The sequence below is a fragment of the Crocuta crocuta genome, unplaced genomic scaffold, assembly GCF_008692635.1.
Source record: "Crocuta crocuta isolate KB4526 unplaced genomic scaffold, BGI_CrCroc_1.0 scaffold211, whole genome shotgun sequence".
NCBI classification, from domain to species: Eukaryota; Metazoa; Chordata; class Mammalia; order Carnivora; family Hyaenidae; genus Crocuta; species Crocuta crocuta.
In genome coordinates this window covers 1,728,679-1,737,777 of record NW_027527939.1, presented here as the reverse complement: position 1 = coordinate 1,737,777, position 9,099 = coordinate 1,728,679, and positions in this window count along the sequence as shown.

Sequence of the window (9,099 nt, the reverse complement as noted above, 5' to 3'; positions counted from 1 at the left end):
AAAAACACAGCTTAATTTTAAATACCTAAAAGATGGCTAAACTCTTTTTCCCTTAAACTCTTTAGTATTTGTAGGCTAGAAATTCAGGTTGTTTTTTTTTTAATATTCTCTCATCTGATTTTCAGTGCTTCATCTTATATTCATTACCTCTCTATATTTATCCTGGATTATTATCTTGAAGAGATTCTCAATTATGGAATTTCCATGTGGAAATGTACACTTTCTTGGTAGTTGTTTTACTGTTAAGAACATTTTTCTAGCTCTGGATCTATTTGTAAGAGGTACAGTTTTGCACAACTGTTATGCTTATTAAGGTTTTTAACTTTCTACACATTTGTTGGCCAGAGAAAGTTTTATCCCGTTTAGTATCTAGTGAAAATATTACTAATTCTAGATAGGCCATTTACAGAACTAGTTAAGCAATTGCCAGAAATCTTGTTTCAGAGGAGACAATAGAAACCAGTTCCTAAAGAGTTTCAGAATCTCAAAGACCATACAGAATTTGCAATTGGCAGGCAATGAGAACTTCAGCAAGTTTTGGGCTTTTGGTTAAATATGATGATGGCTGCCTTGAAATATATACCCATGCCCATACCCAAAATATCAGAGCTTTCTTTGATGCTACTGGCAGAGTCCAACATTAAATTGTGTATAATGTGTGGTTGGGTTATTGCATGGTTGATGGAAAACAGTATTTGTGGCTGGTTTTTATTGTCACATGAAGTTCAAAAGTATACATAAGTGAGCAAACAGTCATCTGAGAAATTCTTAAATGAGACAGTTATTTCATAATTCCTCATCCCCTGCAAAAGAAAACAGCTTTAGCCCTCACTCTGAAGAATGTGACTGGGATAGATAGTCACTGATCAAAAACAAATTTTGCATTGTTGCTAAGGATTTTATTTTAGGATTTTATTGTGTCCATAAAAGTGGGTAACAGATAAAATAGAAAAGCTGGTACTAGTTCTTTTGACAATAGAGGAGAGAAAATTATATGTCATAGTATAAGTTCAAATGTGGTTTAATGTAAAATTATGTAGCTTCTATGGAAAAAAAAAACAGTGTGGAGGTTCCTCAAAAAATTACAGATAGAATTACCATTTGATCTAGAAGTACCACTGCTGGATATATGTCCAGAAGAATTGAAAGCAGTGTCTCAAAGAAGTATTTGTACATCTGTGTTCCTATCACCACCTTTCACAATAGCCAAGAGGTGGCAGCAAACCAAGTGTCGCTTTGCAGATGAATGGATGAACAGAATATGGCATGTACATACATGTGGTCTCGTTAAGACTTGAAAGGAAACTCTGTCCCGTGCTATGACAATGAATGAATATGGATGACAATATGGATGAACCCTGAAGACAGTATACTAAGTGAAATTAGCCGGTCACAAAAAGACAAATACTGTCTGATTCCATTTATGTGAAGTCTCTATAGTAGTCAGATGCATAGAAAAAGAAAGTTGCCAGGGCTCGGGGGGAAGGGGAAAAAATGGTGAGTTCTTTAATGTGTATAGACTTTCAGGTTTGCAAGATGAAACAGTCACGGCAATTGGTTGCACAACAATGTGAATGTATTTAATGTTATTGAATAGTATATTTAAAACTGGTTAAGATGATAAACATTATGTGTATTTTACAACTATAAAAATATAGGCTCATTCTACTAATCATTTTTGGTAGTAATGAAGAATATCCTTGAACTAAAAATATAAGCCACATTTTCTGAAACAATATTTGAGAGGTAGCCTCAAATAAGTATAGAAATACTAAGTCCCTATATGTAGATAGAACTGTGGGTTAGAAAGTCTGAAATGACAAAAACAGAAATCCATCCCTCTGAAGTATGGTAACAATTTTCTGAGCTAGTCTCTTGGCTCTAACTTTTTTATTAGTTTCTTTCTCTCTACAGCCATTCTGAGATTACACACACACAGTATGTAACACAAAAGGTAGCGTTTAGAAGGGAAAAAAAAAATCAAGGAGATTTGTACCTTATATCATACACTAAAACAAATTACAGTTGGACTAAATATTTCAGTATCAAGCCTGGAATAAACATTTCTGGTTGTTTTTGAGTATTTAGCATATTTCTAATAAAAAGAAGGGAAATGAAAAATCGAACATTTAATAGATCAGAAAGCCTAGAATATAAGTCCTTCTCTAAATTAAAAAAAAATAAAGATAAAGATAATACTAGGAAAGATACAGATAATATAACAAAACTTCCATATTCTTAATATACCTAAGATAATAAAAAAAATGAGACTGTATTCTTCAATGAGGAAAATAAAGAACATAGATTATTCACAGAATAGTAATTGTCAGTAATAAATTTTGAAGATTTCAACTGAAATACAAAAATTAAAAGGTAAGCAAATAGAAGTAGCAGTGACTTTTGTTTTTGATTACTAAATGTGCAGGTATTTAGAGAGAAAATAATCGTATATGTTGAAATTGCTATTCTCCTACATTGTTGGAAGGATTTTAAGTTATAGTGAGAGCCTCAAAATTACTGTATTATTTGATGGTGTATATTTTGTACTATGCAGAATCTGTACAAGGAAAAAAGTCAGAATGGTGGGAATATATTTATATATAATGAAATTTAAAGTCTCATAATTCATAATTACAAAAATTACCAAATAACTTTTAAAAGTGGAGTAGCTAATTTATATGCCAGTGAAATGAAATTTTTGCAGGCTAAATGAATGTTTTTGAATACCATTTAAGAAAAAACATGTTATAAGAATGAATATGTTAAAAATAGTATATAAATATAGAAAAAATTAAAATTATTGTAAAATATTTAGTGATGATTTTAATGGATGGTCAGATTATGGTTAATTATTTTCTCTTAGATGTCTTATATCTTCTAAAACTATATACTTTTATCCTAAAATAAATATTTTGAATATTATTAAGTAACTATAGTATTCAGAAATAGAATATGCATTATATACTGAAAAGTCTAAGTTGAGTTTTGTGTTATCATTATATATAATTTGTCAGTTCTAACAATATGTTCCATTTTCTGTTTTGTCTTATGTTGACTGCTATTTCTGAGGTACACAAAAGCCTTTGGTGGTACATTTGATTTTCATGAAGTGTTCCATTTTCTCATCTTTCAAGATGAAGAATTGAAAACTTAAAAATTGATTTGAGAAAGTAGAAAGGAATTAGGAGGATAAAGTGCTTGGAATTATAAGCAGTGTGATCATCTACCATCTATAAGTATTTATGGGGCAGGGCCCCAGTTAGACCGTGAATCAAGGAAATCAGATGGGCCTGGAAGGAGAAAGAGATGCAAATATCTGTTTTGTTAAAAATGGGGTGTTAATGTAGGTTCTAGAATTCCTGTCTCTAAGGGAAACTGTTCTAAAAATCGGAGCAAGTCTGAGACTTAACTTGATAGCAAAAGAAATTGATAAAGTAGTAAAATTCTTTAATTTATCTCCTTTGTATTTCCATTCAGGGACCTGTTCTTTTCCTCCAGTCTACTGTAGGGCCTATTATGTTTTCTTGTCATTATTGATTTACAGTTTTCTCCTCCACTGGACTTGAGCCTTCTGTAAAAACAGAATCTACCTCTTGTCTTCTGGATCTATCACTTAGGCCAGTGCTTAGTTCAAAACAGATGCCCAGTCAGTATGTATTCCAAAAGTTCCTTTCCTTCTTCTTCCTCCTACTAACTAATATTACTCAGAAATTCTTTGTGCCACCCCTTGTAATAAATATTTAACATAAAATATTTCATTTAATCCTCATATCTACCTATTATATTATTAATGCCCCTCTCATACCAGACATGTAGAGGAGAAAACCAAAGATTAACCTGGGGAAGAAAGTTGTACAACTGCTTAAACTTTTAAGCAGACATATGAATATCTAATGTGTACTGTCAGGGAATGGAGGAGATAAAATATAGGGGCAAATGGTACCTTGCAGTGTTTTGAAAAATATTTTGCCATATTTTCTAAATTGATGGTGATTATCCAAAGTTTACTTTGAAGGATTTTGACGTCTTATGTGATCTAGGGGTCATTTAAAATTTGTGATAAATGCAGGTAAACTCAACAGTTAAAAATGTCTGCACCCTACCATTGTGGTTGACAATTTAAATTAAAAAATAGACTCTTTTCACTGAATGAGTCCATGTTTTTTTTCTTGATAACGTAAATTATTTTATAATTTGCATGAAGCAATTTACATGAATATAACATGCAAATGATGTTGGCGCATTTGACTTTTAATAGTTCAAACAAAATTAGTACTCCATTTTACTTAAAATTTCAAAATATCTTATGACATCCAGTAAATAAGATATCAGTCTTTTTTCCCCAAATAATATGATTGGTTCCATTGATCTTAAACTCTAGAAACTAAAATTCACATGGAAATGTTAAAATGCCATAGCTTGCAGTTCAATTCCATAAAAAAAATGCTTTCAACACATTTTAGTTTTCATAAATCAAATACTGTGCTCTGAGGCACGTTTGTAACTTTGGATCAACCTGTACAGCTGAGCAAACATTTTCTAATGAATTTCATTAAGAGTTCAAATCTGCATTAGAGATGAACTAAGTGGAAAATGTAGCCCTTGAAGAAATAGGATTAAAATGCTTCTTCTCTCTCCATATCTTATTCATGAAACGTGTCCCATAGAGTTTCCTGGGCAAAATGCCTTCTGGCTTATGGGTCAATCCAACTGCGCCCTACATTTATCCTACAGCTCAAACTGTTAGAATAATGAGAGGTTTCTATAAAAGGAATTCTAATTCAGAATTCAGAGAGCTATGCATGGCTCCTTGCTTATGGGACAAATGAGAGAGAGGTCTAAAGTTACACCTGCCTTGACTATATTTTACTGAGTAAATAAGTTTCAAATTTCATTGTGTTTATTCATCTAATAAATAAAGCCACATTTTTAGAATATTTTTCTTTTGCCTTCTGTTTGTTGTGTGGTTATATATAGTTTTTTAGTAAGTGTTTGTTTTAGATTAATTTTAGATTTACAAAATTATTGTAAATATAGCAGAGTTGCCATATGCTCCTCACCTTGTTTCTCCTATGATTGATATCTTACCTTAGTATTTGTCATAATTAATGAACTGATATTGACACTCTGTTATTAAAGTTTACCCTCTTTCAGACATAAGTGTTTTTTTTGTTGTTGTGGTTGTTTTAGTATTCTTTTTTGGTTTGAGGATTCTGTCCATACTATCACACTACGTTTAGGAGTCACGTCTTCTTAGGATCCCCATGGCTGTGACAGCTTCTTAAGTTTTCCTTGTTTTGATGTTTTTTTTTTTTTTTAAGAGGTCTGGTCAGATATTTTGTAGACAGAGCATTGTACTGATATTTGATATTTTCTCTCATGGTAAGACAGGGGTAATATATTTTTGGAGGGGAAGACCACAAGGGAAAATAAGACTCTCACAGCCTATCAAGGGTGATAGTATTGATGTGTTATCACTAGTGATGTAAATATTGATCATCTAACTTGAGATAGTACCTTTCAGGTCTCTCCACTGTAAAGTTACAATTGTTTATTCTCCTTTTACATAATCTATCCTTTAGAAGAAATTCACTATTTGCAGTTGGCCCACACTGGAAGGATGGAGAATTATGCCATATATCCTGAAGGCAGATTATCTACGTAAATTATTTGGAATTCTTCTGGGAGACGTACTTACCCCAGATATTTGTTTACTCAAGTATTTACATTAGCATGGATTAATTCATTTATATTTCAGGTTATTATCCAATAATACTTTGTGATTTTTTTTAATTCTTCCAGTTTTGGCTGTTGGAATTCTTTCATTTGGCTCCAGTCACTTTTTGACAAAGTCCGTTGGTTTTTTAATTTGTTTCGAAAATCTTAAGGTGCTTATTTTCTGATATAACAAAATGTGCCAGATAGTTTCATCTTGCATGTTTTTTGCCCCATCCTAGAGTCAGCCATTTCTCTAAGGAACTCTGTTTCTTTTACTGGAAGAAAGAAATAGAAATCAAAATCTGTGTGCTCTATGTATGCATTACTGCTATGGTGTTGTTACTTCTAGGCAAAGGAATTGTGTGTTTGTGTGCAGGTGTACATGAACTTGTGTATACATGTACACATACAAGCACACATATACACATTTCCATATGTAACCATATGTAAATAATATGTATATATTATTTTAAGTTAAGTACATGTAATCATATGTAAATAATATGTATATATTATTTTAAGTTAAGCATGCATCTATAGCAATGTCTCCAACTGTAATCCTTTACTACGTGACTTCTTTTGCTTGTCTGTACCCTTCACTTGAATAGTGAGATCATTAAGCCAGACATTTAGTTAACTATTCAAGTATACATGTAGAGTGGTATCAGGATTGTTAACCTATATCCATGTAGGAACAACTTTATCATTAGTGCTTCTGCAAAGTAACTGTAGTCTTTAAGCTTATTCATATCATTCATTTTCAGAATTTATTAGGTCAGAAGTTTACTCTCTCATTTCCTTCATGGAGTTTCTTTCATACATTGGTATATACTGAAACTCTTTTGCCACATTCTACATTCTATGCTGTGACCCCGTAATCTCCTAAATAGTTTTTTAATTGTTTTACATAGTTTTACTATATGTACTGTAAATTCTGTGGATTTTGACAAAAGTTTAATAATGTTTTCTACTTAGAGTACCATACAAAATAGTTTGACAGTCTTGAAAAACCCATGTCTCATATATTCATACTTCTCACGAATTCCTGAACTTTTGGCAACCACTGATTTTTTTTTTTTTTTACCAGTTTGAAGCTTTTTCAGAATGTCATATATTTGAAATAATTCAGTATGTAGCTTTTTCAGACTAGCTTCTTTCACTTTGCAATATGTATTAGGTAGAAGTTAGACATGAGCAGTGGAAGGAACACCCTGAGGCAAGTTCCAAGTTCTTGAAGGAGAAAGATAGAAGTGTGAGCTGGAATAAAGGGCTGTGATAAGTAAGCCACACATTAAAAGCCCTGTGGCACACCATCCAGAACTTGCGGCTTCTAAGACCTTTGGGGCTGACAGATCAGGAGCCACAGGTGCAGAGTATGCACTGTCTTCTTCCACCTCTGNCCACCCCCTGCCAACCATGGAGAAAGGCTGCCATGACAGTTCTGGTACAAACTTTCTAGTATCAAAAACTCCCCTTCCCAGCCTGTGGGAGGAGTTCCTCAAATGACTGGCAGCAGCCTCCTTTAGAGACCACCTCTCATAGGTCACAGCTCCTCCCAGCCCAGAGAAACCCAATAATATCCAATCCCAAAACAACCTAGAGGCCATTCCACCTTGTGGAACCTGCCTGCTCTCCTACCTTGATTGTGTACTCTTGCTTTAATGAATTTGTGCTTGCTACTTTTCTTCTGGCCCTTTATTGGAGCGTGGATTCCCACTGTAAATCTGAGGAATCCAAGGACCTAGAGCAGATTCTCCAGCCATTATCATATGCATTTAAGGTTCTTTTGTATTTACTTATGGCTTGACATCTTGTTTCTTTTTGTCACTGAACAGTATTACATGGATGTGTTAAAGCTTGTGTGTCCATTCACATTTTGAAAGACTTTGTGGTTGTTTCCAGTTTTTGACATTATAAATAAAGCTTCTATAAAAATTTATATACAGATTTAATGTATAGGCATAACTTTTGAAATCAGTTCAGTATGTGAGTATTAGATGGCAAAGACTATTTAGAATTTGATAAGAAACTATCAAACTGCCTATCATTTTGCATTCCTATTAGTAATGAATGTGAATTCCTGTTGCTCATAGCCTTGCCAGTAGTTGATAGTTGACATTATTACCTTCTTCTTTTCTTCCTCCTCCTCTTCCTCCTCTTAATTTTCTGTCTTCTCCTCCTCTTCCTCTTCCTTTGTATTATAGATGTCCCTGATGGTTGTGTAGTGATTTGTTGCTGGTGTTTTAATTGTAAGTTCTTCTTCCCAAGATGATAAGTATTCCTTCCCAAGATTTTTGCCATTTTTATAATTTAATTTTTGAGATGTTGTTAGCTATGTTATTTTACTTAGATCTTTTTAAAAAAATGTTTATTTTGCGGGGTGCCTGGGTGGCTTAGTCGGTTAAGCGTCCGACTTCCGCTTAGGTCATGATCTCGCGGTTCGTGGGTTCAAGCCCCGCGTCGGGCTCTGTGCTGACAGCGAGCTCAGAGCCTGCAGCCTGTTTCAGTCTGTGACTCCCTCTCTCTCTGACCCTCCCCTGCTCACGCTGTCTGTCTGTCTGTCTCTCTCCTAGAAATAAATAAAACATTAAAAAAAATTTTTTTTTTAAATGTTTGAGAGAGAGTGGGGGAGGGGCAGAGAAAGAGGGAGAGACAGAATCTCAAGCAGGCTTCTTGCTGTCAGTGAGAGCTGGGGGTGGGGCTTGATCTCAGGAACTGTGAGATTGTGACCTGAGTGGAAATCCAGAATCAGATGCTTACCTGACTGAGCCACCCTGGCACCCCCTAGTTAGATCTTTTAAATCTTAAGAGTTCTTTGAATATTTTGGATACTAGCCCTTTACTGGGTAAGTGACTGGAAACTATTTCATGGCATTCTATTGCTTGTCTTTTCACTCTGTTCATAGTATCTTTCACAGAGCAGAAAATTTAAATTTTAGTAAAATCCATTTATTTTATTTATTCTTTCATGATGGTGCTGTTGTATTTTAAAATTCATCACCAAATCCAAGGTCATATAAGTTTTATTCTATCATTTATTGAGAATTATTTTAGTTTTCAGTTTTACATTTAAGTCTATGAACCAAAATTAATTATTGCATATGGTGTAAGGTTAGTTTCTATGATTTTGCTTGTTTTGCATATGGACACTTAATTGTTCCAGCACCATTTGTTGGAAAGACTGTAATTTATGTGTCTAATCTTTTGCCAATACCACACTGCCTTAAGATAGTTTTATAATAAGTACAGCTTTATAGTAAAGTAGTTTGAGTTCTCCAGCTTTGTTCTTCTCCTGTGTTATATTGGCTGCTCTAGGTCAACTATTGGGATGTTGATTGGAATGTTGTTAAATCCATACATCAAAATTGACATTTTAATAAT